This window comes from Balearica regulorum, chromosome 30, assembly GCF_011004875.1.
Source record: "Balearica regulorum gibbericeps isolate bBalReg1 chromosome 30, bBalReg1.pri, whole genome shotgun sequence".
In the NCBI taxonomy this organism is placed as follows: Eukaryota; Metazoa; Chordata; class Aves; order Gruiformes; family Gruidae; genus Balearica; species Balearica regulorum.
The window spans coordinates 66,150-75,889 of record NC_046213.1 but is presented as its reverse complement, the minus strand read 5'-3'; positions in this window follow the sequence as shown (position 1 = coordinate 75,889).

Below are 9,740 nucleotides of genomic sequence, written 5' to 3'. Positions count from 1 at the left end.
TCCTCCCGCGGTAGCTCAAGCGTTATTCGTCAGCTTACAGGTCCCACCTCCTCCCCAGCAGCGGGGCGCGCTGATTGGCGGGTTACGGGAAGGGGCGGGGACTCGCTGGTCCTTGGGAAGGGGGGGAGGACTGGGCGGGGCTGGCGCTGGGCCAGGGCGGGGCAAAGTCCAAGGGAGTGGGCGGAGTCAAGGGAGTGGGCGGAGTCAGGGGGCGGAGTCAGGGGGGCGGAGTCAGGGAAGGGGCGGGGCCAGGGGCGGGGCCTGGCAGGGGAGTCCCCTATGGGGGTTCCCCCACGGGGGGGGGGTTACATGGGTTCTCACTTTGGGGGGGGGGGTGTCTCACTTAGGGGGTGTATCCATGGGGGGGGGGCTCACTTCGGGGTCTCCTATGGGGGGGTGTCTCCCGGGGGGGGTCCCATTTTGGGGGGTTTCACTTGGGGGGGGGCTCATTTGGGGGGGGTCTCGCGGGGGGGTTTCCCATTTTGGGGGGTTTCACTTGGGGGGGGTTTCATTTGGGGGGGTCTTCCGGGGGGGGTCCCATTTTGGGGGGTTTCATTTGGGGAGGGCTCATTTGGGGGGGTGTCTCCCGGGGGGGGTCCTATTTTGGGGGGTTTCACTTGGGGAGGGCTCATTTGGGGGGGTCTTCCGGGGGGGGGGGTCCCATTTTGGGGGGTTTCACTTGGGGGGGGGCTCATTTGGGGGGGGTCTCGCGGGGGGGGGTCCCATTTTGGGGGGTTTCACTTGGGGGGGCTCATTTGGGGGGGTCTTCCGGGGGGGGGTCCCATTTTGGGGGGTTTCACTTGGGGGGGGCTCATTTGGGGGGGGTCTCGCGGGGGGGTGTGTCCCATTTTGGGGGGTTTCACTTGGGGAGGGCTCATTTGGGGGGTGGTCTCCCGGCGGGGGGGGTCCCATTTTGGGGGGTTTCACTTGGGGGGGGGGGGGGCATTTGGGGGGGTGGTCTCCCGGCGGGGGGGGTCCCATTTTGGGGGGTTTCACTTGGGGAGGGCTCATTTGGGGGGGTCTTCCGGGGGGGGGGGTCCCATTTTGGGGGGTTTCACTTGGGGGGGCTCATTTGGGGGGGGGGCTCGCGGGGGGGGTGCCATTTTGGGGGGTTTCACTTGGGGAGGGCTCATTTGGGGGGGTCTTCCGGGGGGGGTCCCATTTTGGGGGGTTTCACTTGGGGGGGGGTTTCATTTGGGGGGTGGTCTCCCGGCGGGGGGGGGTCCCATTTTGGGGGGTTTCACTTGGGGAGGGCTCATTTGGGGGGGGGTCTCCCGGCGGGGGGGGTCCCATTTTGGGGGGGTTTCACTTGGGGGGGCTCATTTGGGGGGGTCTTCCGGGGGGGGGGTCCCATTTTGGGGGGTTTCACTTGGGGGGGCTCATTTGGGGGGGGTCTCGCGGGGGTGTGTGTCCCATTTTGGGGGGTTTCACTTGGGGGGGGCTCATTTGGGGGGGGGGTCTCCCGGCGGGGGGGGTCCCATTTTGGGGGGTTTCACTTGGGGGGGCTCATTTGGGGGGGGTCTTCCGGGGGGGTTCCCATTTTGGGGGGTTTCACTTGGGGGGGGGGGGGTTCATTTGGGGGGTGGTCTCCCGGCGGGGGGGGGGGTCCCATTTTGGGGGGTTTCACTTGGGGAGGGCTCATTTGGGGGGCGTCTCGCGGGGGGGGTCCCATTTCGGGGGGTTTCACTTGGGGGGGGTCATTTGGGGGGTGTGTCTCCCGGGGGGGGGGGGTGTGTGTCCCATTTTGGGGGGTTTCATTTGGGGGGGGTCTCATTTGGGGGTTTCATTTGGGGGGTGTGTCCCAGGGGGGTGTCACCCGTGGGGTTCCCACTTGGAAGCTTTCACGTGGGGGCTCTCCCGTGGGGCTCTCTCATGGGGGGGGGGGGGTGTCTAACAAAGGGGGTGGGGGTCCCATGGGTCTCCGTGGCGGGGTGTGTGTGGGGGGGGTGTCATCTCATGGGGGTCTCCCGTGGGGAGTCTCGCCCCAGCCTTTGCCCCAGGGGTGAGGCGCACACGGGTGCTCACAGAAACACGCGTGGGCACACCCACCGCCCTTTGCACCGCGGCACCCAGGCGTGCGGGAAGCTGCCCCCCCCCCCCCCCCCAGGGGACCCACGGTAAGTGTCACACCCCCCCCCAAAAAAAAACCAAAAAAACAACCCTCTTCCCGGTCTCATCCTCCCACTCCCACGGCGGGGCGGGGGGCAGAAATTCCGTCCCGGCTCCGTGGCAGGAAACTCCGTGGCTCCGTCACGGCCGGGGGAGGCGAAATCCCCGGAGCGGGGGGGGGGGACACACACACAGTTCCCTTCCACGGTGACGTCCCCGCCGGGAGGGGACCCAGGCACCCACCCACCCACCCACACCCCCCCAACTGCTTCCAGGGTGCCAAAGGGACCCAGGGGTCCGGGCACCCAAAGGGGGGGGGGGGGGGGGGCTGTCCCCACCCCCCGGTCCCTCCCGCCCCGGGTGTCCCCCCCCCCCGTGGTGTGTCCCCCCCCCCCCCCCCCCCCGGTCCCCTCCGGTGTCAGTTTATCCCTCCCCGGTGTCGGTCTGTCCCTCTCCGGTCCCACCGTGGTTTCCCCCACCCACCCCTTCATCCCGGTCCCACCGGGCTCCCCCGGTCCCTCCCCGGTCCCTCCCGGTCACCCACGATCCCTCCCCATCCCCTCCCCGGTGTCCCCAGCCCCTCCCCATCCCCTCCCCGGTGTCCCCGGTCCCTCCCCGTCCCCTCCCATCCCCTCCCCGGTACCCCCGGTCCCTCCCCGTCCCCTCCCCATCCCCTCCCCGGTCCCTCCCCATCCCCTCCCCGGTGTCCCCATCCCCTCCCCATCCTCTCCCCGGTATCCCCGGTCCCTCCCCGTCCCCTCCCCGGTACCTCCGGTCCCTCCCCATCCCCTCCCCGGTCCCTCCCCGTCCCCTCCCTGGTCCCTCCCCGGTATCCCCGTCCCCTCCCCGGTATCCCCGTCCCCTCCCCATCCCCTCCCCGGTCCCTCCCCGGTACCCCCGGTCCCTCCCCGTCCCCTCCCCGGTCCCTCCCCGGTATCCCCGTCCCCTCCCCGGTCCCCGCCCCGCTGCCCCGCCGCCCCCACCGCTCCCTCTATAAGGCGGCTCCTCCACTCGGTCCCCGCCGCGATGCCGCCGCTCGCCGACCCCGAGAGCCCCCCGCTGCCTCCCTGCCAGTGCCGGGATCGCTCCGGTGGTCGCCGCTGCCTCTTCCCGGTTCTTGCCGCTCTTGGAGCCGCCGCTCTCGGGGCCGTCGCCGCCGTCGCCGCTTTCCTTGGGATGCTCCGTGGGGGGATGCTCCGTGGGGAGACGCTCCGTGGGGAGACCCAGCCGCAGGTGGGCACCGGGGCTGGGGGTCCGTCTGTCTGTCCTGGGGTCCGTCCGTCTGTCCTGGTGTCCATCCATCTGTCCATCCGTCTGTCCTGGGGTCCATCCGTCTGTCCATCCATGGGTCCTGGGGTCCATCCATGGGTCCTGGGGTCCATCCATCTGTCCATCCGTCTGTCCTGGGGTCCATCCATCTGTCCATCTGTCTGTCCTGGGGTCCGCCCGTCTGTCCTGGGGTCCATCCATCTGTCCGTCTGTCTGTCCTGGGGTCCGTCTGTCTGTCCTGGGGTCCATCCATGTGTCCATCCATGGGTCCTGGGGTCCATCCGTGGGTCCATCCGTCTGTCCTGGGGTCCGTCCATGGGTCCTGGTGTCCATCCATCTGTCCGTCTGTCTGTCCTGGTGTCCGTCCGTCTGTCCATCTGTCTGTCCTGGGGTCTGTCTGTCTGTCCTGGGGTCCATCCATCTGTCCGTCTGTCTGTCCTGGTGTCCATCCATGGGTCCTGGGGTCCATCCATGTGTCCATCCGTGGGTCCTGGGGCCCATCCATGGGTCCATCCGTCTGTCCTGGGGTCCGTGCGTCTGTCCTGGTGTCCATCCATCTGTCCTGGGGCCCGTCCATGTGTCCATCCGTCTGTCCTGGTGTCCATCTGTCTGTCCATCTGTCCTGGGGTTTGTCCATCTGTCCATCTGTCTGTCCATCCATCTGTCCTGGGGTCTGTCCGTCTGTCCTGGTGTCCATCCATCCGTCCATCTGTCTATCCATCCATCCATCCGTCCAGGTGTCCCTTCATCCGGGGCTCCATCCATCCGGGGGGGGGTGGGGTGGGGATCATCTAGGGGATCCGTCCTGCTCTCCGTTTTTCTCTCTTCCCACTTGTCCGTCTGTCCATCAGCCTGGATGTTCATCCAGCTGGGTGTTCTCCCTGCCCAGGAGTCTGTCCGTCCGTCCGTCTGGGTGTCCATCAGCCCAGGTATCTGTCCGCATGTCTGTCTTTCCACGCGTCCAGGTGACTGGCCCTGTTGCACATCTGTCCAGCTGTTCGTCCCAGTCTCTGTCGGGGTGTCCACCCATGGGTGTCCATCTCTCTGCCCAGGTGTCCCTCTTGGTGTCCCTCCATCTGAGCGTCCGTCTGTCCATCCCAGTGGACGCCCGTCCGTCCCTCTGGGTCCAGTTATCCATCCATCCGGGTGTCCCCCCCGCATCCTTCCGGGTGTCTCTTCCTCTGCGTGTCCATCCAGGTTGCACATCCTGGTGGTGTCCGTCCGTCCGTCCGTCCATCCCTCCGCCTCTCCCAGGGACCCCCGGGATGCCCATCCACCATGGGCGGGGGGGGGTGATGTGAAGGAGGATTCATCAGGCCTCCAACTCCCCTCCCCATCCCCATCCCCCCCCCACCCCGTGCCTCAGTTTCTCCATCCCCAAAGGCACCAAATCAACCTCCCACCAAAACCAGGGGTCGCCCCCCCCTCCCCCTGGGGACCCCCCCAAAATACCCAACGGGGTGTTGGAAAGTCCCCGAATCCTGACACAACACTCAACTTCCCCTTCACCAAGGAGGGGGGGGGGGGGGGGGGGGAAACGGACGGGGACGGGACATCCATGGGGACGAGGACGTTTGGGTCCTTCCTGCCCGCTGACGCTCTCTTTCCTCTCCCTTGCAGGCTGCCACGGCCGCCCACCTGCTGCTGAGCGCCGGTAAGTCCCCCAGGCCTGAGGCCACGGTGAAGGGCTCCAGGGAAGGCGGGGCGCACACGCGTGTGTGTGTGTGTGTGGCGGGGAGGGGGGGCGGGGGGTTAGTCCTCACCCAGTCATCTCGAAAGCGTCGCCGCGGGTTCCTCCTTCCGCCCTCGGAGAGGAAACGTCATCCCTGGCCTGGAGCATCTGGGGGTGTCACAGAGCGGCCGTTGTGCCCAGGGTGTCACGGAGTGTCTCCGGAGTGTCACGGAGCATCCTCCGTCCCTGTGGTACCCAGGATGTCACGGAGCATCCTCCGTCCTTGTGGTCTCCGGAGTGTCACGGAGCATCCTCCGTCCTTGTGGTCTCCGGAGTGTCACGGAGCATCCTCCGTCCTTGTGGTACCCAGGGCGTCACGGAGCATCCTCCGTCCTTGTGGTACCCAGGATGTCACGGAGCATCCTCCGTCCTTGTGGTCTCCGGGGCGTCACAGAGCATCCTCCGTCCTTGTGGTACCCAGGATGTCACGGAGCATCCTCCGTCCTTGTGGTCTCCGGGGCGTCACAGAGCATCCTCTGTCCCTGTGGTACCCAGGATGTCACAGAGCATCCTCCGTCCTTGTGGTCTCCGGGGCGTCACGGAGCATCCTCTGTCCTTGTGGTACCCAGGGCGTCACGGAGCATCCTCCGTCCTTGTGGTCTCTGGGGCGTCATGGAGCATCCTCCATCCTTGTGGTACCCACAGTGTCACGGAGCATCCTCCATCCCTGTGGTACCCAGGGTGCCATGGAGCATCCTCAGGGTGCCATGGAGCATCCTCCGTCCCTGCGGTGCCACAGAGGGTCCCCTGTCCCCACAGTCCTTGGGGTCTCACAGAGCATCCTCCATCCCTGTGGTCTCCTGATCCCATCCCAGGTACCCCTGGGCGGGCTGGAGTGCCCTGGGGTCATCAAAGAGGGCTGCTAGCACCCATCTCCCAGTGGGGGCACCCACTACCAAGGAGGAGCACCCACTTCCTACTGGGGACCCCTGTTTCCTATTGGAGACATCCCATCTCCCATCGGGGTTCCTCCATCTCCCATCGGGGTTCCTCCATCTCCCATCGGGGCACCCATGTCCCATCAAGGACCTCCATTTCCCATCGGGAGCACCCACCATCCACCAGGATCACCCACCACCTTTCTCTCCTGTTCTCCCTCCAGGCTTGTTGGCGGTGCCATCAAGACCCAACTGGCGCTATGAGGAAGGCATCAACGGCGTCTTCCTCAGCGATGACGTACAGATGACAGACAAGGAGCTGCGGGTGACAGCAGGTGGCCTCTACCTCCTCTACGGCCAATTTGCCCTCACCTGCACGGCACCCGCTTGTCCCCCTGGCACCGTCACCCTCCAGCTCCAGCGCGCCGGTTCATTGCGTCCGTTACTCACCGTCCCGTTGGCGCTGCCTGATGGTGCAGGATCTGACCCGGCACGTTCCAATTTGGCCCAAGCCATTGGACAACTCCAACCCGGGGATGTCCTCAGCCTGGTGTTGGCAGGGGACGTGACCGGAGATGGGTGGCAGCTGGCTCAAGATGAGCGGGAGAGCAATTTTGTGGGGTTGCTGCGTATCGCCGGGGGGTGACACGTTGGGTGGCAGGGGGTGACCAGTGGGGTTTGAGGCTGGTCACCCTTCTGGTTGGAGGTTGGGGACGTTGCTGACCTCCATGCCTGGAGATTTGGGTTCCAAGACCCCCATGCCCAGAGATTTGGGGACATCAAGGGACATTGCTGACCTCCATGCCTGGAGATTTGCGTTCCAAGACCCCCATGCCCAGAGATTTGGGGACATCAAGGGACATTGCTGACCTCCATGCCTGGAGATTTGGGTTCCAAGACCCCCATGCCCAGAGATTTGGGGACATCAAGGGACGTTGCTGACCTCCATGCCTGGAGATTTGGGTTCCAAGACCCCCATGCCCAGAGATTTGGGGACATCAAGGGACACTGAAGACCTGGAGATGTGGGGATATCAAGGGACATGGAAGACCTGGAGATGTGAGGACATCAAGGGACGTCGCAGACCTCCATGCTGGGAAATTTAAGGCTGGTGACCCACCTTCTTGGAGGTCGGGGACATCAAGAGACCTTGGAGACCTCCATACTTGAAGATTTGGGACATTAAGGGACATTGTAGACCCCTGTGCTTGAACAGTTGGTGCTGGAGACCCCCTGCTTGGAGATGTGGGGACATCAAGGGACCTCACAGACCCCCCACGTTGGTGACCTGGGGACACCGAAGGGACCTCGGACAACCCCATGCTGCCTATTTGGGGACCCCAGTGCTGGACACTTGGGGACACCAAGGGACCTCGCAGACCCCTATTTTGGGGACGTGGGGGGACCACCAAGACCCCTGTGCCCAGAGCCGTGAGTGGTCTCTGCTGGTCCCACCACCACCCCCCCCCCACCCAGCTGGCCTGGGGGGGGGTCCCCTCCCTCCCCCCCCCCCCCCTAAATTATTATCCGGCGCTTGGAGCCGCTTTATTTATTGTTTAATAAATTTATTTATGATTCCCAGCGCCCCAAAATGGCCTTAATTACCCCCAAAAAAAGGGGACACCCCCACCCCCCCGCCATCCCCAGGGGTGTCACCAGCGCGGACGCCTGGCTTCCCACATGCGTGCAAATATGGGTGCAAATGCAGGTGTGTTTGCACGTACGCGTGCCCGTACGCCTGCACGCGGGCAGCTGCGTGCGTACGTCCAGGCACGTGCACACGCGTGTGCAAATGCATGTGCGTGTGCAAAAGCAAGAACGTTTGCAAGCGCACGCGTCTGCGTGCGATGTGCACGGACGCGCAACCGCAAATACACGCGCGTGTGCGCATGCACGCACCCGTGCAAATGCAAATACAGGTGCAAGCACCGATGCACGTCCATGCGCACAAGCACGTGTGTGGGGACCCCTCGACACACCCCACACACGTGTGTGCTGTTGGACACAAGCGTCAGGCACGTGTGCGTTTGTGTACACGCGGACTCGCTTGTGTCATGCACACGCGTGCTTGTGTCATGCACACTCATGCTTGTGCACATGCACAGGCACTTGTGCATGTCCGCGCACCCCGGTGCTACGTGCTTGCACTTTGCACACCCTTGAGCTAGTGCACAAACACGTGTGCTAACGCACACTTGCACCATGCGTTCCCATGCTTGTGCCATCGCACGCTTGCACCACGCATGTACGCGCTTGTGCACGCGCGCCTGTGCCGATGCTGCGAGCACCGTGCACAGACGCGCGTGCTTGTGTAAGCACTTGTACTCCCCTGCTACGCGCTTGTGCATGCACCCACATGTGTCGGTGCACAACCCGCCCCCCCCCCCCTTCACCCCCCATTTCCAGCCGCGTGGGTGCGTGCACCCACACTTATACATGCACCCACACGTTTGCACCTACGTGTGCACCTACGTGCACGACTGTCCCCGCAGCTGCTCCGGCTGCGGACGCCAGATAAGCCACCGGAAAACGCCACTCGCACGAGGCCGTGCCGGGAAGGCAGGAAACCACCGGCTGCGGCGCCCTGCGTGCCACGACCGGGTGCTGGGCCGGGTGCTGAGCACCGGGTGCCGACGGCTGAGCACCAAACGCCACGCGGCGCCGTGCGCCGAGTGCCGTGCAACTCCGTGCCCCCGACCCCCTCGCTGAGGGTCGCGCGCGGAGGGCGTGCAAGCGCCGTGCGCCCACGGTTGTGCGGCGTTGTGCGCTGAGCGCCGTGCCGCGCTGCGCGCCGAGCGCTGTACGCTGAGGGGCGTGCGGCACCGTGCACGGCAGGTTGCGCCGGCGCCGAGCAGTGTGCGGCAATGTGCAGGAAGGGCCGTGCACCAAGGATTGTGCGCCGAGCGCCGTGCAGCGCCGTGCACCAAGGATCGTGCACTGAGAGCCGTGCAGCACCGTGCACCAAGGATTGTGCGCCGAGCACCGTGCAGCACCGTGCACCAAGCATCGTGTGCCGAGCGCTGTGCAGCACCGTGCACCAAGGATTGTGCGCCGAGCGCCGTGCAGCACCGTGCACTAAGCATCGTGCACTGAGCTCCGTGCAGCACCGTGCACCAAGGATTGTGCGCCGAGCGCCGTGCAGCGCCGTGCACCAAGGATTGTGCGCCGAGCGCCGTGCAGCACCGTGCACCAAGGATTGTGCACCGAGCGCCGTGCAGCACCGTGCACTAAGCATCGTGCACTGAGCTCCGTGCAGCACCGTGCACCAAGGATTGTGCGCCGAGAGCCGTGCAGCACCGTGCACCAAGCATCGTGTGCCGAGCGCTGTGCAGCACCGTGCACCAAGGATTGTGCACCGAGCGCCGTGCAGCACCGTGCACTAAGCATCGTGCACCGAGCTCCGTGCAGCACCGTGCACCAAGGATTGTGCGCCGAGCGCCGTGCAGCACCATCCAGCACCGTGCACCGAGGGCCGTGCAACGCCGTGCGCTGCGTGCCGTGCAGCACCATTCACCGAGCGCTGCTGTGCGCCAAGGGCCTCATCCAGCCCCCGGTACGACCCTGTGCAGTCCCAGAGGTGCCGTACGGTCCCCTGTGGCCCCGTAGAGCCCCACGTCGCCTCTTGAGCCCACGGTCCCTCCATGGAGTTCACAAGGATGCGTGGTCACCTACGGAATCCCCACAGCGCCGTCACCCCCATAAGGTCCCCCGTGATCCTGTGGTCTCCTACGGAGTCGTCACAACCCTGGTGT